We start from the raw sequence: 15,152 nt of genomic DNA on the forward strand, positions 1-15,152 counted from the left end.
TTATAGCAACAGTAATCGATGAGATATTGGCTAAGAAACTTGTGAAGTAATTGGGAGGATTTTAGATATAGAAAAAAAATCCTTGGGGGCTTGTACATATATGTGCAACTGTCTTTCTTTGAAGAGAATGAGAAATGGCTTTGTTCTGTGGTCCAAACGCTGCTAAAAGCAAATGGACCCTCTCTTTGCTCAAACTAAAATGACCCTGCTTCTCTAAGCACAAATATTTGGACTCTGCCTGGGAGGCGTGGTACGGCTTTGCATGCTCGGTGTCTGCTGAGTGCGCAGCTGGATACCTGCAAAATGCTGGGTGACCACAGACTCATTTCCATGTATACTACAGCATTCCTTTGGGAGGAGAGGCTCTTAATAGGTCTGTTCGTAATGGACGTGTAAGCATGCAGGCTTTATTACCTGCCCCTGCCAACTCACCAGGAAAGTATGCCATTCCTGCACCAACGGATACGTAACCAAGGCTGCTTAATTATCATGTGGCTGCGCTGCCAGAAACACTGGCTTGCTCTGTCCTTGGGCTTTTCGCTGATATACACAAAGCAGGAGTCTCTTGCTCTGCTGAATCACTCCTGGAAATATTGCAAGAGAAAGGGAAGGGCAGACCAGGAAAGAGTTAATCTCTCTGCTTATGAAGAAAGTTGAGGAGGCGCTGATTTTAGTGCAAATCTGTGATTTACGAAGTCCATGCCTGAAATGTGTATGACATTTGAGATATCATAATTATTTTTAAAAACCCCAACATTTAAAGGACTTTCTGCAAACAGCAACCATTATAATAAATAGTAGGATTTAGACATGGAGGGTTTTTCTCTGCCTCTTCCCATGCTTGCAAACTAACGCTCTGAGCCAGACCCACAGTGTTGCCGTTTAAGTGCTGTGCAGAACAAGTCTGATTACAGAAATGCTATTACGAGCTTGAGAGGCAAAAAAATTACAGCAAAAGAAAGTTGAGGGATTAAGAAGGAAAAAAGAGCACAAACCCCAGCCAAACCAAAGCCACAGGAAATGGAGTCTGAATGTAAGAGCAGGATCGAGACAGAAAGGGATTTGGCAGGAGAGAAATTATTGCAAGGACTTCAAGGAGATATATAAGGCCCAGTCCTATAAAACTCGTGCTCATAGTAAATCTCTATCCCTGCAAATGAAGCCATTTGCATCACACTACGATAGTTTGTAGGTCTAGAATGTTAGAAAAATGCCATCTGTTAAAAAAGGGGTAACAGCACTGAAAAGGGAACAAAAGGTAGGAGCAGTGTAATGTAGAGGAAGGAAGGATTGCTTGCTTTAAGCTCTCTTTGGCTGGGCAGCAAGGCTTGTAACCACAGAAACAGGTAGCAACTGTTCTTTTCCAAATGGGTAGGGTGTTTGTTGGGAAAACAGTGCTTCTGGCTGTGACAAAAAGGGGTACGTTTCACATATGCTTATTTGCCAGTTCTTCTGTTTCCATCAGGATACTCCTTGTGATGCTGGATTCCTTCCCAGCCTCCTGTAGATTTTGGAAAGGCTCCCATTCAGCTGCCATGTAAAAGGCTTTGAATTTAAAATGGGAACAGCTGAAACACACCCAGTGCTGGGGGGACCCTCACAACCCTCTCCCCATTTCTTTCTTCCCTGTCAGGACCACCAGGAAGCTGGCAGGCACCATCCTGGGACTAGAAGTGCTGGCAGTGAGGCAAAGTGGGGTTTGCAGCAGAAGGTGAAAACTTTTGAGATGGATGCTTGGATGTTTAATTGGAAGCCAGTGCCTGATTAGTTTTTAGGATGGAATTAAGTCTCTTTGTGGAAAGGGAGGCACTTGCCCACAGGAGGGGCTTAGCTGTGCAGGGTCTGACACCTGTCCCAGAGCCATAAAAGTGTGGGGAAATGCTGCAGAGAGACATAGCATTGCTGTGGAAAACCAGGTAACATTAAGATTTCTTTGTAAAAAATCAACAAACTACTTTCCCTTCAAGGAACAGACACACTGATGAAGAAAGTGCCATCTGTGCATCAGCTTCCCTCTGACTATAAATGTGTCTTAAGTCAGGAGAATCAGAACTGCAAACTATTTAGCTGATAAGCACAATCAATTAATTCAGCCATGGCATACCATAGGTAAGTCTTATATCAGTGTGAGTTGTGTGCAGCTAAATCTGGCTCATAATACAAACATAACTTTGGGCAGCCACTCAGTAAAATCCTGTCCTGCTTCATCCCATTTGGAAGCATAGTCATGGCACTGCTATAGAACATATTTATTTGTCGATATGTCTGATGTTTGCATATAGGGTCTGAACTAGAAAGACAAAGAGATACCCTGGGATATGGTTAATATTGACCTCAATATCCCTTATACACCCATTGCTGTGTTTACCTTTCATAGCACATTCGAGATCCCCTTCTCACTGGCTTGAGGAGCGTCAGAAATTTGTCGGTGTGAGAGAGCACAATGACACACTTTCTTCACTTCCTTCCTTACACTCTTGCATAAGGCTGTGGTCACCAGCATAGAAGAAAAAATAATGCATGCTTCTTCTGTCCTTCTTTTTAAAGGCTTTATCAGGCCTCTTCCCTGACACAACAAAATTAGGCTTCAGTTCTGCCGAAGAGACCTTCACAGTTGCATGGGCACTGCAGAGCTGCAGAAGATGGTGCAAAGTGCTGCTGCGCCTCATGGAGGGGAGGTATAGCCAGTCCCATACAGTTTGCCTTGGGATGGGGATCAGAATTCATTAATTAATTACCATATTTCAGTAGTGATGTGAAAAAACATCCCATCAGTTTACGGGGATTTCTTGCAACTTCAGAAGTGGCTGCTGTGTAATAAAGGGTATTTCACTAATGAGGGCTTTGAGCCATACAGGAAATTTAGACGTCACAGGGCTGAGTACTGCATTGTTGGTGGGTTTGTGGGACTTAAAACATCCAAGATAAGAGCTTTGTTCCTCTAAAAAGTACATGGGGGAGAGAGAAACATCAGAGTGAACAAATGGGGCAATTTAAGAATAGTTACTTTCCTAGATTTTACACAAATATAGCTACCCACTTTTTTTTTTTTTTTTTTTTTTTTGACCCCTCTCCTCCAGTGTATTTGAGAAATAAATTCTTTCAATTTTGTTTAAAAGTCATCTTGGTTCTCCAGGTCAGAAAAATGCCTTGTTACTAAATTTCTAGACCTTGCACAGAGATAATGGGCTAATTTACAGACAGGAGGTAGTCATCTTTAAAAACTCATCCTTAAGAATATTCCAAGTTTACTGACCCAAGCCTAGCTTAGGGAAATATGCTTGAATCTGTTTTTTTACTTCAATAATGTGGGAAAAAGGACTAGATTTTAGACTTTGGAAATGTCTGATTGTCTTCCTTGATAACACCCAGTGGATCCTGTCTGAATAGATGAGTGAGGAAATTATATTGCATAATTTGGCCAGTACCAATGTGTTGTCCTGTTTGTATCTTCCATCAGTTCAGACATGCTCCTGAAAGAGCACACATGCTCCTGGCCGGACAATGTACCACTGAGCTGACAAATACAAAGCTACTCAGGGGATTCGTGGACCCATCTCTTACTGTACATCTTAAGGATGCATCTTGCTCCATATCTTTTAGGAAATCTTTAGATACTTGTTCTACCTCACCCACCAAAGGGAAGCAATTCTGGCATAGTGCAGAGATGCTAAAGCAACTCAGGAAAGGAATATTAAATTCAATAAGGTAATCAAACTCAGCTTATCTGGGATTTTTTTTTTTCCTCTGGGATCTCCTCTGCCAGTTATTTGTATTTGTGTAGCTATACAGTATCCAGGAAGAGAAAAAAACTCCATTGCATAGGTTTCTGAAAGAGAACAGTAGAGAAGATAATTCACTAGGAGCAGTCATCGACAGAACTTGCAACATAGTACTCTGCCTTACTGGTATTTAACTTTCAATAATGTGCATGGGCCAGGTCCTGAGAACTAGAAGGATATCGGTCTGCTACACCAACCTGTGAATTGTTTGAGTCAGCAGCATTGATTATGCTTTATAGAAATGCAGTAATGTCACCCAATATGTTGTGAGGAAGAGGATGATTTACTGAAGTAAATGATGCAACAGGAATATTTTGGTGCTATTCCCCAGAGAGGAGAGCCAAGCTGCTGATGCGCTGCCTCTGGACAGACGTGTCAGAAGTGTCCTTTGCTGTTCCAGCACATCTGTCCAGGAGACAGCCATCATGCCATAGGCCAGCTAACTTCACCCCCTCTCAAGGCTTTGTCTTAAAAACAAGTATTAGTCACATGAGAGGTTTGAATACTCATATTGGAAAAAGTGCATAATTAAGGACTTTCTAAAGCATGCAGTACATCCGCTTCAAACTACAAAGCCTTTGAAAGATCAGTGGTCAGGGATTTATGAAATGATTTATTGTGTCAGTGACCACTTAGATACTTCATATCAATGGCTTATTTTTCTCTGTCACAGGAAGAACATTTGTTTTTATCCAGGTCCAAAACCTGAAGCCATTATTCATTTTATTACTTAGGCTAAATTCTCATTAAAGACTTAAGCATTTGGCTCAAGGCTCAATATTTCAAAGGAGAATGCATTTAGAATAAAAAACAGAAGGAAGAAGTTTGTAAACATCCGAACGCCTCTTTAAACTTATTCTACAAACACATTAAGTCTGTAGTGATGCAAACAGAGAAAGTTAATTCAGCCATAATTCCCACCCTTCTCCTGTGCCAAGAGATGGATCTGTTTACTCCTCATGAAGATGACTTTGATTAGGCTCTCTCAAGCTAGCCTTAGCATCTCCTTTCTTACCACCTTCATCAGAGGTGAGCCCTGCTAGTCTGCTTTACAAGCCTGCTGTGATGCTTATCACCCTGGCATCTAAAAAGGACTTGGAGAGCCTGCAAGTAAAACCAACTAGAGTGATAGAGCCTTTCAGGTGTGCTGTCAATGAACAAATGATGTGGTCACTGAGGGAGTCTAAAATTAAAATAAATAGCATACAGATTTCAAATTGGCCTGAGGGCCCCCTGGGAAATATTGAAGGAACATACTGCAAACCTATCAGCAATCAACACTGATGTGTACTGGGCATATATATTCTTACCGAACTCAATTAGAGAAGTTGTATCTGTATAAATACAAGGTACCAGATGGTTCTGCAGGTATGCTTTATGATTCTTCAGGTATGTTTTCACGTTTAATTGGTTACTTTTAAAATATGGAAGTAGCTTACCTGTAATATATTACACTTTTATCAGTCTTTAACTAGATTTGACAATTCCTTAGGGCAGGAATTATCTTTGGTTGTGGTTTACATACGGATGACTATTAAAAATTTAGTAAAGTATGTAAGGAGAACTGGAAATGATTGTAATTTGTTTTGTTTTGTTTTGTTTTTTCTGAAGTGTCTTAAAAATTGTTTTTGCACACCGAGGCTATGGTAGCTCTACGTTTGAACAGCGGCAAGATATCAGATTTCAGAGGTTGTTTTCAGTGTTAGAGTTTCCTCATGTAAATTATACCACCTTCCATTCTGAAAACACATTTTCCCTCTTCATCCATATAACAAAGTGTAAGAATGACATTATTCTCTGAATTCTCAAAAATAAAGTAATGAACAGGAACAGTCTGGGAAGGAGCAACTTAAATTTTGTTTAGTCCAGCTTCTTGACAGTAAAAACAGAGAATGTTTTTTTTGAGTATCCAAACCAGCATGAGGATGAAACAGCCTAATTCATCTTCACTCAATACAGCATTAAGATTTTTAATTCCATTGTTCAATACAATCTATTGCCCAGCAGCGCAGAAAGCAGTTTTACTATTCCAGGGTATATTCACCCTAGTCAAAACATCATTACCTGAAATGACACTCTTGGATGTTCAACCAGAGATAAATGTGTATAAATACTAATTTAACTTCAGCTGCAGGGTGAATCCAAGCAGATCTCAAACACTGATGCACAAATGTGAGGCATTCAAATAAATTGTGCATTTGTAGGTAACCTCCTACTCAGAACTGTGTAAAGGCCATCAACTATGATCGGATGAATTTTTTTCTTCTACCATGTTCACCAAAGAGTTGTTAAGCATATAGACAGTTGATTTGCCCATGATTTATTAACCTGGACAACACTTGCATATTTCAGGTATTCCAAAGTAAGTCTTTCCTATGTGATCCGGGAAAAATCGGTAGCAGAGAGAGATTGTCTTCAATATGTGAATGCCATATTTAAGGTATATCACACATGGAATATTTAATGTCCTTTTACTCCCTTTTTTAAGTTGCAAAAGCAAGGGCTCAGGGATGTTGAAATACCAGATTAAAAAAACAAACAAACAAACAAACCAACCAAACAAACAACTGCCTGTAATGCATAATTCTGTCTCTTTGTGCATCTATTAGCACAGTCTCCAACTGCTAGGTTTTGGCAAGTAGTTGGACCTATTTGCAATGTCTAGATGCACGGACAAGGATTTTCCCACACAAGCCAAGAGGAGCCTTTCGGGAACGGGGCATGTGCTGCTGGGGTTCCACAACTGCTGTGTGATGGTGCCGGGCTCCCGGCTTCACTTGTCCTGGGAGAGCAGTGCCAGCAGCAAGCGGTTGACCTCTGGATGCAGAAAAGGTAGCTGATTCCAGCACTGTGCCAGCTCAGTCGGGTCCATATTTGTGCCTGCCCGCCTGCTTTCTGTCCTCGTCGCTGACCGAACGTGTGTAGCCTGCCCAAGCACCACCAGCCTGGCTGGGAGCAAACACGGCCAGCATGCTTGGGCACTGGCTGTACCCGAGGTACTTTTACAAGCTTTCAGGAGAGATAGTAAGTGAATTTGGTTTCCAGGGCAGCCTCTAGGTCACCCGTAATAGGTCACCCTTAACGAACAGTGTTGACACAGAGCTGGAATGGCGGCAAGTGAATGAAACTTAGCTCTCTCCTATTTGAGCAGTGGAATTTATTCCCAGCTCTGACCTCATGCAAACTCTGTTACCATATTTATCCCATGGAAAGAATGACCGTGGCCGCTGCTGGCAACGTGGGCAGGAGGCCTCCTCAGCAGGAGCGGCTCCCAGCCCAGTCCTGACACGGAGGAGCCAAAACACACCCTGTGATACTGGGGGAAGGACAGATGTCCTCTGCTCTCCCACTTGAATCTGGGGACATCACAAATGGCTGCTGAACCCGAATGGCACAAGAGGCACGGAGCTGCACAGGATGCTGGGCTCTGCTGCTCCCCAGTTTCTCTTCCCCCATTTCCTGGGTGTCTCTGGGTGCAGGAGGGCACTACCCAGAGCTTTGCCTCCAGAAAGGGGTGTGGAGAGCTGGCCCCAAGCGTGGCTCTCTCCAGAGTTGCCATTGCAGACGGAGGTGGCAGGCTAAGGAGGCTGCAACCTTCCTTTCACCCTCACGCTTGCAATCAACAGCTGCATCTCCGAGACATGGGTTTGTGGTGAGAGATGCTGGGCTCGCTCTGACAGCTCCTCAGAAGGCCAGCAGGAAGAGGGATTTCTGCATGAAAAAAATCTTGCCTTCAAATCCGTATCTCCTCTTGTGCTGGCAGGGGCTACGTAGCTACTTGTACAGAAACTGCCCATCCTGTTCTCCCTTCTCTCCTGCATGCCCCTCTCTGCTGGGAATGTACTTTGCCAGAAACAGCGACTGACCTCCCTGAGCACACAGGAAGTGTCACGCTAAAAAAAGAAAGCAGATCGTGTGAACGGAGCTAAACTTCACATAAGGTATAATTTTTCTCCCTTTGTTACTTTTAAATGCAAATACATCATGACAAAAAGATACCACGGAGGTATGAGAGAGCAGGGTAAGGAGCCCTCAGGACCCATCTGCTTTGCATTCGGATATCCTGAGCCTAGAGAGATATGTGTGCTAAAGGTTATTTCAAAGTAGCTCAAAGGGGAGGCTTATTCTCACTTAAGGATTTTTGTAAATCAGCTGTGACGCACCTCAAATCATTCACCTCGTTGGGCTTTATCTGAAATAAGTCTGTGTTTTTCCAAACTGCCACACTGGAGGAAGGAAACCTCCCATTTTGGTCAAAGTGTAGGTTCCGGTACTAGCAGTGAGAATAAAAGCAAAGACCAACACGCAGGCACAGCAGTGCTCACACCACTGCTTGGCAACCTGCAGGGAGCCAGTCCGAGCCAGACAGCCTCCCGGGAACACTGGGACAGGATTTGCTGGGGACCAGGGCTGAGGGGAGGGATTCCTGGGCCCAAGCTTGCTTTTTTGCGTGGCTTGCAGCAGCACTGCAAGAACATGCAAAGAGCAAGAGGAGTTTTTTAGTGGTTAAGCATTTATTCATTTGAACCATACAACTTTTTCTGGGTAGCTCCAGCAAACTTGAACCAGTATAATAAAATGTCCACCATAAAGAAATCATATTGTATAGCAAACTCATTTTTATTGCCTTAAGATGTTGACTGGATGAAATATTATTTAAAGGCCCTACTGTAGTGATCTTTTCCTGGGTTTTCCCTTGTCCTCACCCACAGCAAGATGCCAGAAAGAAGGAGAGTTCTCCATGAAGCATTTTTTTTACATTCTCCAGCTCTGAGACAGAAAGCCTGTTGCTACATTAACTCTTTGGATTTGGGGGCAATATACTTTCTCCTCATTCCACCAGTTACCCTGGAGCTCTAAAGTGCATCTCTGTAGCTATCGTTCTACATCATGATTTTAAAGCATTTTGTAAGTGGGAGATGCCACAAGTATTAGATGAAATAGAGAAGAATATCCTCAGTACAAAGGAGGAGGAACAAGGACAAAAATGTCAAATAACCTGAAGAGAATTTGCTGCCAGTAAGAAGAGGGTTCAACTCGAGCCTCTTGTCCTGCGGGCACCCGCAGGTATATGGCCACCCCGCAGCCTTGGCTCCTTGGGGCGTGCCTGGCATGAAGCAGTACACAGTGCTCAAGCTGGTGGATCTAATGACTCATCCACAGGCTTACTAAACAAAAATTGTTATCTCTGGTAAGTCTGAACGCAGAGCCTAGCTTCCTGCTATTACATGACAGATACAAAAATGTAAGAGGCTACCAACAAATTGAAGCCATGGTAGAGGAAGGTTTTGTTGTATACTATGGACCGGTGAGCAATCCTTTTCTTCTTCTGCGGGTGTTTCAGTCTTTCTGTTTCAAGGTGGGGCTGGGTGCTACTGCAAACTGCACTTCCTAACCGGCCGCTTGCATTGTGATGGTGTCAAAGCTGCGCAGAGAAAGTAGAATTGCAGCTGAGATACAGCTGAGCAAGATTAAACTGCTCTTTTTGTTTGCACTGTTTATCTTTTCCTTTGGCCATGCACTTCCCTGCATTCCTCTGGTGCACTTTAGAACAAGTAAGCCTTTTGAAATGATTCTTCTAGCACACAGAGAAACCACCTCAGGCAATCATCAAAAAGCCAGGCTCAATTTAAGTGAGGCATACTGGCAAGAAAGAACAAAGGTGAAGCTTTTTGCCTTGAAAAAGTGTGAAGCTGACTGTTGCAGTCTGATGCAGAGGAGATTTTATTTAGAAACACACATAAAAATACGGTCATGTAAAATACCATAGATGTTCAAACTCCACTGGCAGCACTTTCTTGATAATGATGTGGTACAAATGGTTTGAGGCTTAAATCTGACAAGAATAATATACGAAAATTTATCTACTGCTTTTCTACCTTTCCCTTGGCTTCACAGAACACTGTCTTCATCAGTCCTCTTGGCATCAATTCCCCTCTCCATAACATAGGCCTTCTACTTCCCCCGTGCTCTGGCTGTTTGAAATGCTTTCATAAGAAGTCCTGCAGCTCTCTCATATTTAAAGATGAATATCGATTGTAGAGGTATAAAAAATACATTGGTACTTACAGTTGAGCTGGAAAAATATGCTTCTAAGGTATCATTATTTTGCCATGATAGGATGCTGTGGAGGTTTACATATTAATGTTTGATTTACCACAGCATGACTTCAGTGGTGGAAAATGAGCAATGGGCCAGTGCATTAACACAGAGCACTGAGAAAGTAGCAAATGTTTGCATGCATTGATCTGTCTGATGATTTGATAAATCAGTAAGTTCTGCCTTTAAAAGAATACCGAACTGTTTCAGAGGCTTCAATTTGAAGATGCTGGTCTTTTCTGAGGTGAGATTTTTGTTCTCATTAACTCAACCTTCGTAGTTTCCTTTGGTGAAAAAAGTTTCCAGTTTGATGATGACAATGCCCAGACTGGATGCCCAGTGAGGAAGGCAGGTGACAGCAGTGGAAACCCAGCTACAGTTACCTGAGGAACTGCCGTCAGTGGTCCCTGGGCTTACAAAGACCCTGTAAGGAAATTATGGCTCCCTGTGCTGAACCTGTTTGGAAATAAGTGTATGGAAAACAAGCAGCTTTTCTTGTGCCAGGTTTGGTTGGGAGTGCTTCCCCTTTCAACAGCTATTCAAATGCCAATCTATTTTTAGCATTCCAAATATTTTTACAGCACAGTTTTGGCATGCATTTTCATACCATAATTTGGAAGGACAAAGTTAAGGTTTTATTTTTACTTTTACTTTTTAAAATGAAACCAGAGGCATAATGCAATGCCCTCTTCAGCCAAGAGCCTGCCAATGAGTGTGATTTGCCTTGTAGTGGGATAGAGGGTGAGTAAAAATTAAAATCTAACACCTGAAATACAGTAGGCAACACCTTCTGTTAGTATAAATGAACAGAGCTGTGGTATCAGTGAAGCCTGGCTGATTTATATCTGTGGGACTCTGGCCCTTTGTCTGTGCAACTCACATCAGCTGTGGCTGGCAGGTTCCAAAACAGCCTCATTTTCTGCTCTTGGATAGAGACTTTCCCCTCGCTACCCCATGGGACTCAGTGGATACATCTTGCAGACCCAGAGCTAACCCATCAGAGAAGTGCTTCCTAATTCTGCCTGACCCTGTTCCTAGTAAGTCACCTCGGCATGAAAAATTGCTTGCCTCTGTAGGTCTGTGCAAAGCCATATCCTGATTTGGGCTCCCTACAATTACCCCCGCTCTATTTAGTGAGTCAGGCCTTAATGTTGAAATGTTCACTGGTGCCAAAGGTCCTTGGAAGACAAACTCCTGCTATCAAACATCACTGCAGAGCCTGCCTGGAAGCTCAGAGAATGAGAGCTCCTCAAGGATTCAGGCACTCCTGAAGATGAGTGGGAAGGTGGGAACCAAAAGCTCCAATTTCTGATCCTGTCACGTCCTTCCCACATTGCAGTGGTTGATGCTCCCCTATTTTGTTCAGTGGTAACACTATGATTTTGTTGGTTTTTATTTGGGTTTGTTTGTTTGTTTGCTTGTTTTTAATTCACCAGGATACAACATGAAACAGAGGTGAGGTGTTTTGCATTGTGAGCTGTCAGTGGGCTGCCCGTCAGTCATGAGGGTTGTGTTGTGCCTTGGTCACTGTCAGCTGATATTGCAGAAGCAATTGTGATGGTTTATTGGTGCTGTATTGCAGCACCTCAACCCAAAATGGGAGACTCTGTTCTGGTGTTGACAAGTTTGGTGAGCCACAGTGATTTGATGGTAACTCTTATGCCTGGTCAATGTGAGATTGAATTAATCTTGCTATGTTAGTGGGGTTCAAAGCACCCAAGTATTTCTGAGCAATGGAAAAAATGGCAGATGTCAGAGCAGAAAGGGGCTTTTCTACAAAGGATAAATCATTAGCAGGGTTATAGCATATTTGGTAAATAGACTGAGAAGTTGAAGCAAAGCTAAAATACCGCTATACAACTGGAGGTGCTCAGGAAACCACTGCATGCTCTAGGTCTGTATAATTAAATAGCTGCCCTGTTTCAACCCAGAGGTGGTTAATCTTCAGCAGGTGAGCCGCTTTGTTTTGTAATAGGCAAAGGCAGATGGCAAAGGGCTTTGGTTAGATGCAGAAATCATATTGTCAACAAGAAGAATGCTTGATTACTAAGAGCTGGAGTCCTGGCCAGGAACAACACATCTTCAGGTTTATGCCTTCATGATCACAAGGATAATCTATTGTTAATCCATTTTTTTAGGAAGAATAACTGGAAAAGCAGTCCGTGAACAGCTGAGATTGCATTCTGCTGGGTGCCAGTGGTGAAAGGATGTATTAGCACAGTCCTCAGCATTTAATCATTACCTGGAATACACAAAAATAGCCAGGAAAGTTGCAGGCTGTGCTGAATGGGTTGAAAGGTTGTGGGAACATGTTCTGGCACACCCTCGTGTTGTGGCGAGACACATGATGAAGGGGAAGAGGAGGGAGATTTTGGCGGGCCCAGGCAAAGGGGAATATACTCCTGTTTCCATATAAATCCTCTTCTCTCTTTTATTCAGCATCATTTTGCTTCCTGGAGCAGAAATAATTCCATTAGTCATTTTGGGTAACACTTTTCTAATGCATATAATGTGGAAATGTCTCGGCTGCAAATCTATGGTCCCGTTCAAACACTGGGAAAAAATTTTAGTATATTACACAATAAAGAATTTGTAAACGCAAATGACTTGAGTTTAAGAGGAACTTTGTTCAGCTGAAAAATAAACCAATATAGGATTACAACATACAACAAATGAGCCAGGCAGGGAATCTGCCTGTGGCTCTTATTAAACAACCACCATTGCAAGAAAAACCCAAGGCCCATTGCTGGAGTGGGTAGGAGAGCAGGTACCTCAAGGAAATAGCATAAAGATCCCCTGGGTTGGCTACCTGTGATATATATTAAGAAAAAGCCCATAAAACCCAGTCATTGTGCCACAGTTAATATCAACTTAGCCGCCTTGCTGCCAGATCAGCCAAGGCATGAATACTAATGCTGCCCTCAGCTGCCACAGAAATTGTCTCTTTGCATAAGAGCAATGAAGACCCTTTTGTCCTTAACTCACTTGTGCCGGGACTAAGCCAGGAACTCCAGCTGCATCTGCAGACAAGCTCTGCTTAGCAGCGTTGAACTCACAGCATTATATTTAAAGCTCGCTCTTCTCCGCCTCCCAGGGAGAAAATGAAAAAAGAGGCTGCACACACGTTCTACGGTAGGGATGGCTCCAAGGTGGTGTCCCTGCCGGGTGCGCAGCAAGCAGACAAAAGCACAGCCAGAATGTGATTTTCTGAGTACTTTGGCTGTGTGAGCGCAGCGGGGAACCCACGGGCCCTCCCCAAGGGGCCGCGCCGGGGAGAGAAGGTGGTGGGAGCCAGCACAGGCGATGCAGGGCTGTGCTCAGACCGGCGGAGGCACAGGGATGCAGGCGACTGCAGGAAATACACCCGTTACTGTGGGCCTGTGCACAGTGGGAAAGTGGAGCAGCACAATTTTGTACAAATTGTGAAGCGAGCGGACGTCTCTGTCACTTGACAGGAAGGCGAGGGCTCTGCCATCAGGCAGCAGCAGCAGCTCCTTCACAGCCTCGGATCGTCAGCAGCATGTCAACAGCCAAGCCACAGGTTGTGTTACACACCGCTGGAGCTGTTCACAATGTCAATCCTTTCTACCTGATATGGCTGGGGGTGCCAAATAGAAAATAAAAGTAAGAAATTAATTTTTGTGAAGGAAAGTTTTCCTGCTGACTTCATGCTTGAGAGTATCCTTGGTTTTATGTAATACCACTCACCCAGCAGTCTCGCATCACTTTCTTGAAGAATCGCCTACATGGTGGAGTTACTGCAGAGCTGTTACCTCAGAATAGCTGTTTCTGAACAACCTTGTGCAAAAACAGGTTTATTCTGAAACAAGAAAATCTTATTCTGGTTGATCTTAATACTCTGTCAAAACTGACTCTTTCCAAGAGTGGATTAGGTTAAATCAGACCAGGTGGAAGAAGAGTGCCCACACAGAGAAGGATCAGGAACAGCCTTCAAACTCACACCCACTCTTAATTGGGGTGAATTGGCAAACACGGACAACTGTCCTATTGCACAGAGGAAAAAACCTGGAGTATACAGATAGGAGGCGTAGCATGGCCCTCCCAAGTCCTACTCTTTCGTCTAAGTATACAACAATTGGGTGAAGACTAGTCTCTCCTGTTGGCTGCATCTCTTATGCAATGTACTTTGTTCTTTTAGTTTTACCCTTACATTGATTATTTTTTCCCCTTCTAACTTCTGCAAACATCAGCTTTCTCTTTATTGCTCCAGTCCTACCTCTTAAAACAATTGCATGTGTTCCTGCAGCTGATTCCTTATGACACAATGCTTTCAATTCTCACATAATCACCTTGCTGTCAACTACCTGTAGCAAATCAGTTTATTCAAGCAGATCAGAGCTCATTGCATTTGTCAGTCACACGTTGTTCTCAAGAATCCAATGGATCTCTTGATCTCACAGTATACGCACTGTCACTTCCTGCATCAGTAAATCCATGAAAATTAGCAGAACAGAAATAATGGTGACACTGAATAATTCAGTAATACACTCTGACAATATTTGCTAAACTTCTGTCAACACAGCCTACTTTGCTGTCACTGCAGCGTACAGCGGAACTGGCTTTATAGTCCTATGGACTATTATTAGTCTGGTTTTTGGATACTTAACGCCTTTTGCAAGAACAGGAATAGAACAATAAACTGAGATTTCTATCATAATGATGTTACAACTAGAAGGATAAAACCCCAACCAAATGAGAGTATATTGATACTTTGTCACAGTTATGGGTAAGCTGATGTAAGAATGATCAGCTCTACTAGGTCTTCTTAGTCTTTGCTGCTTGGATTTGTGTCCATCTCCTCCGCTGCCATGCTCACGATACAATGTGAGAGCACACTTATGAGGCAGTCAGGGAATTACATAATTTATGACCCAAATAAAAAAATCAAGGCATGGTGCAGAATTGGATTGTTGAAGATATTTTACCTAACGATTCAGCCATTCTTCTTTAAGCAAGAGGGGAAAAGTAAATCAAAAAGCTGAGTCTTTGAGATGAAGGAAAGATAGAGTGGCTTTGTGTTAATACAAGTGGAGCTACTTCTGTGGCACCTTAATGTGAAGGAATGAAGAATTTAGCTGTTTTACTCAAGCTTGAGAAACATTCTGGGGTTTGTATGTAGAATCTCTTTAGCTCATGAAAGAGAAGAACAAGAGGTGGTTCAGTCTTATGTCTGCACTTCCTACATATTGGATAAAAGATCTGTAGTAGTAGAAATATCTTTAACCCAGACCAAAAAGTGAATCATCTGAG

Source organism: Tyto alba, unplaced genomic scaffold, assembly GCF_018691265.1.
Source record: "Tyto alba isolate M040663 unplaced genomic scaffold, T.alba_DEE_v4.0 Super-Scaffold_16, whole genome shotgun sequence".
In the NCBI taxonomy this organism is placed as follows: Eukaryota; Metazoa; Chordata; class Aves; order Strigiformes; family Tytonidae; genus Tyto; species Tyto alba.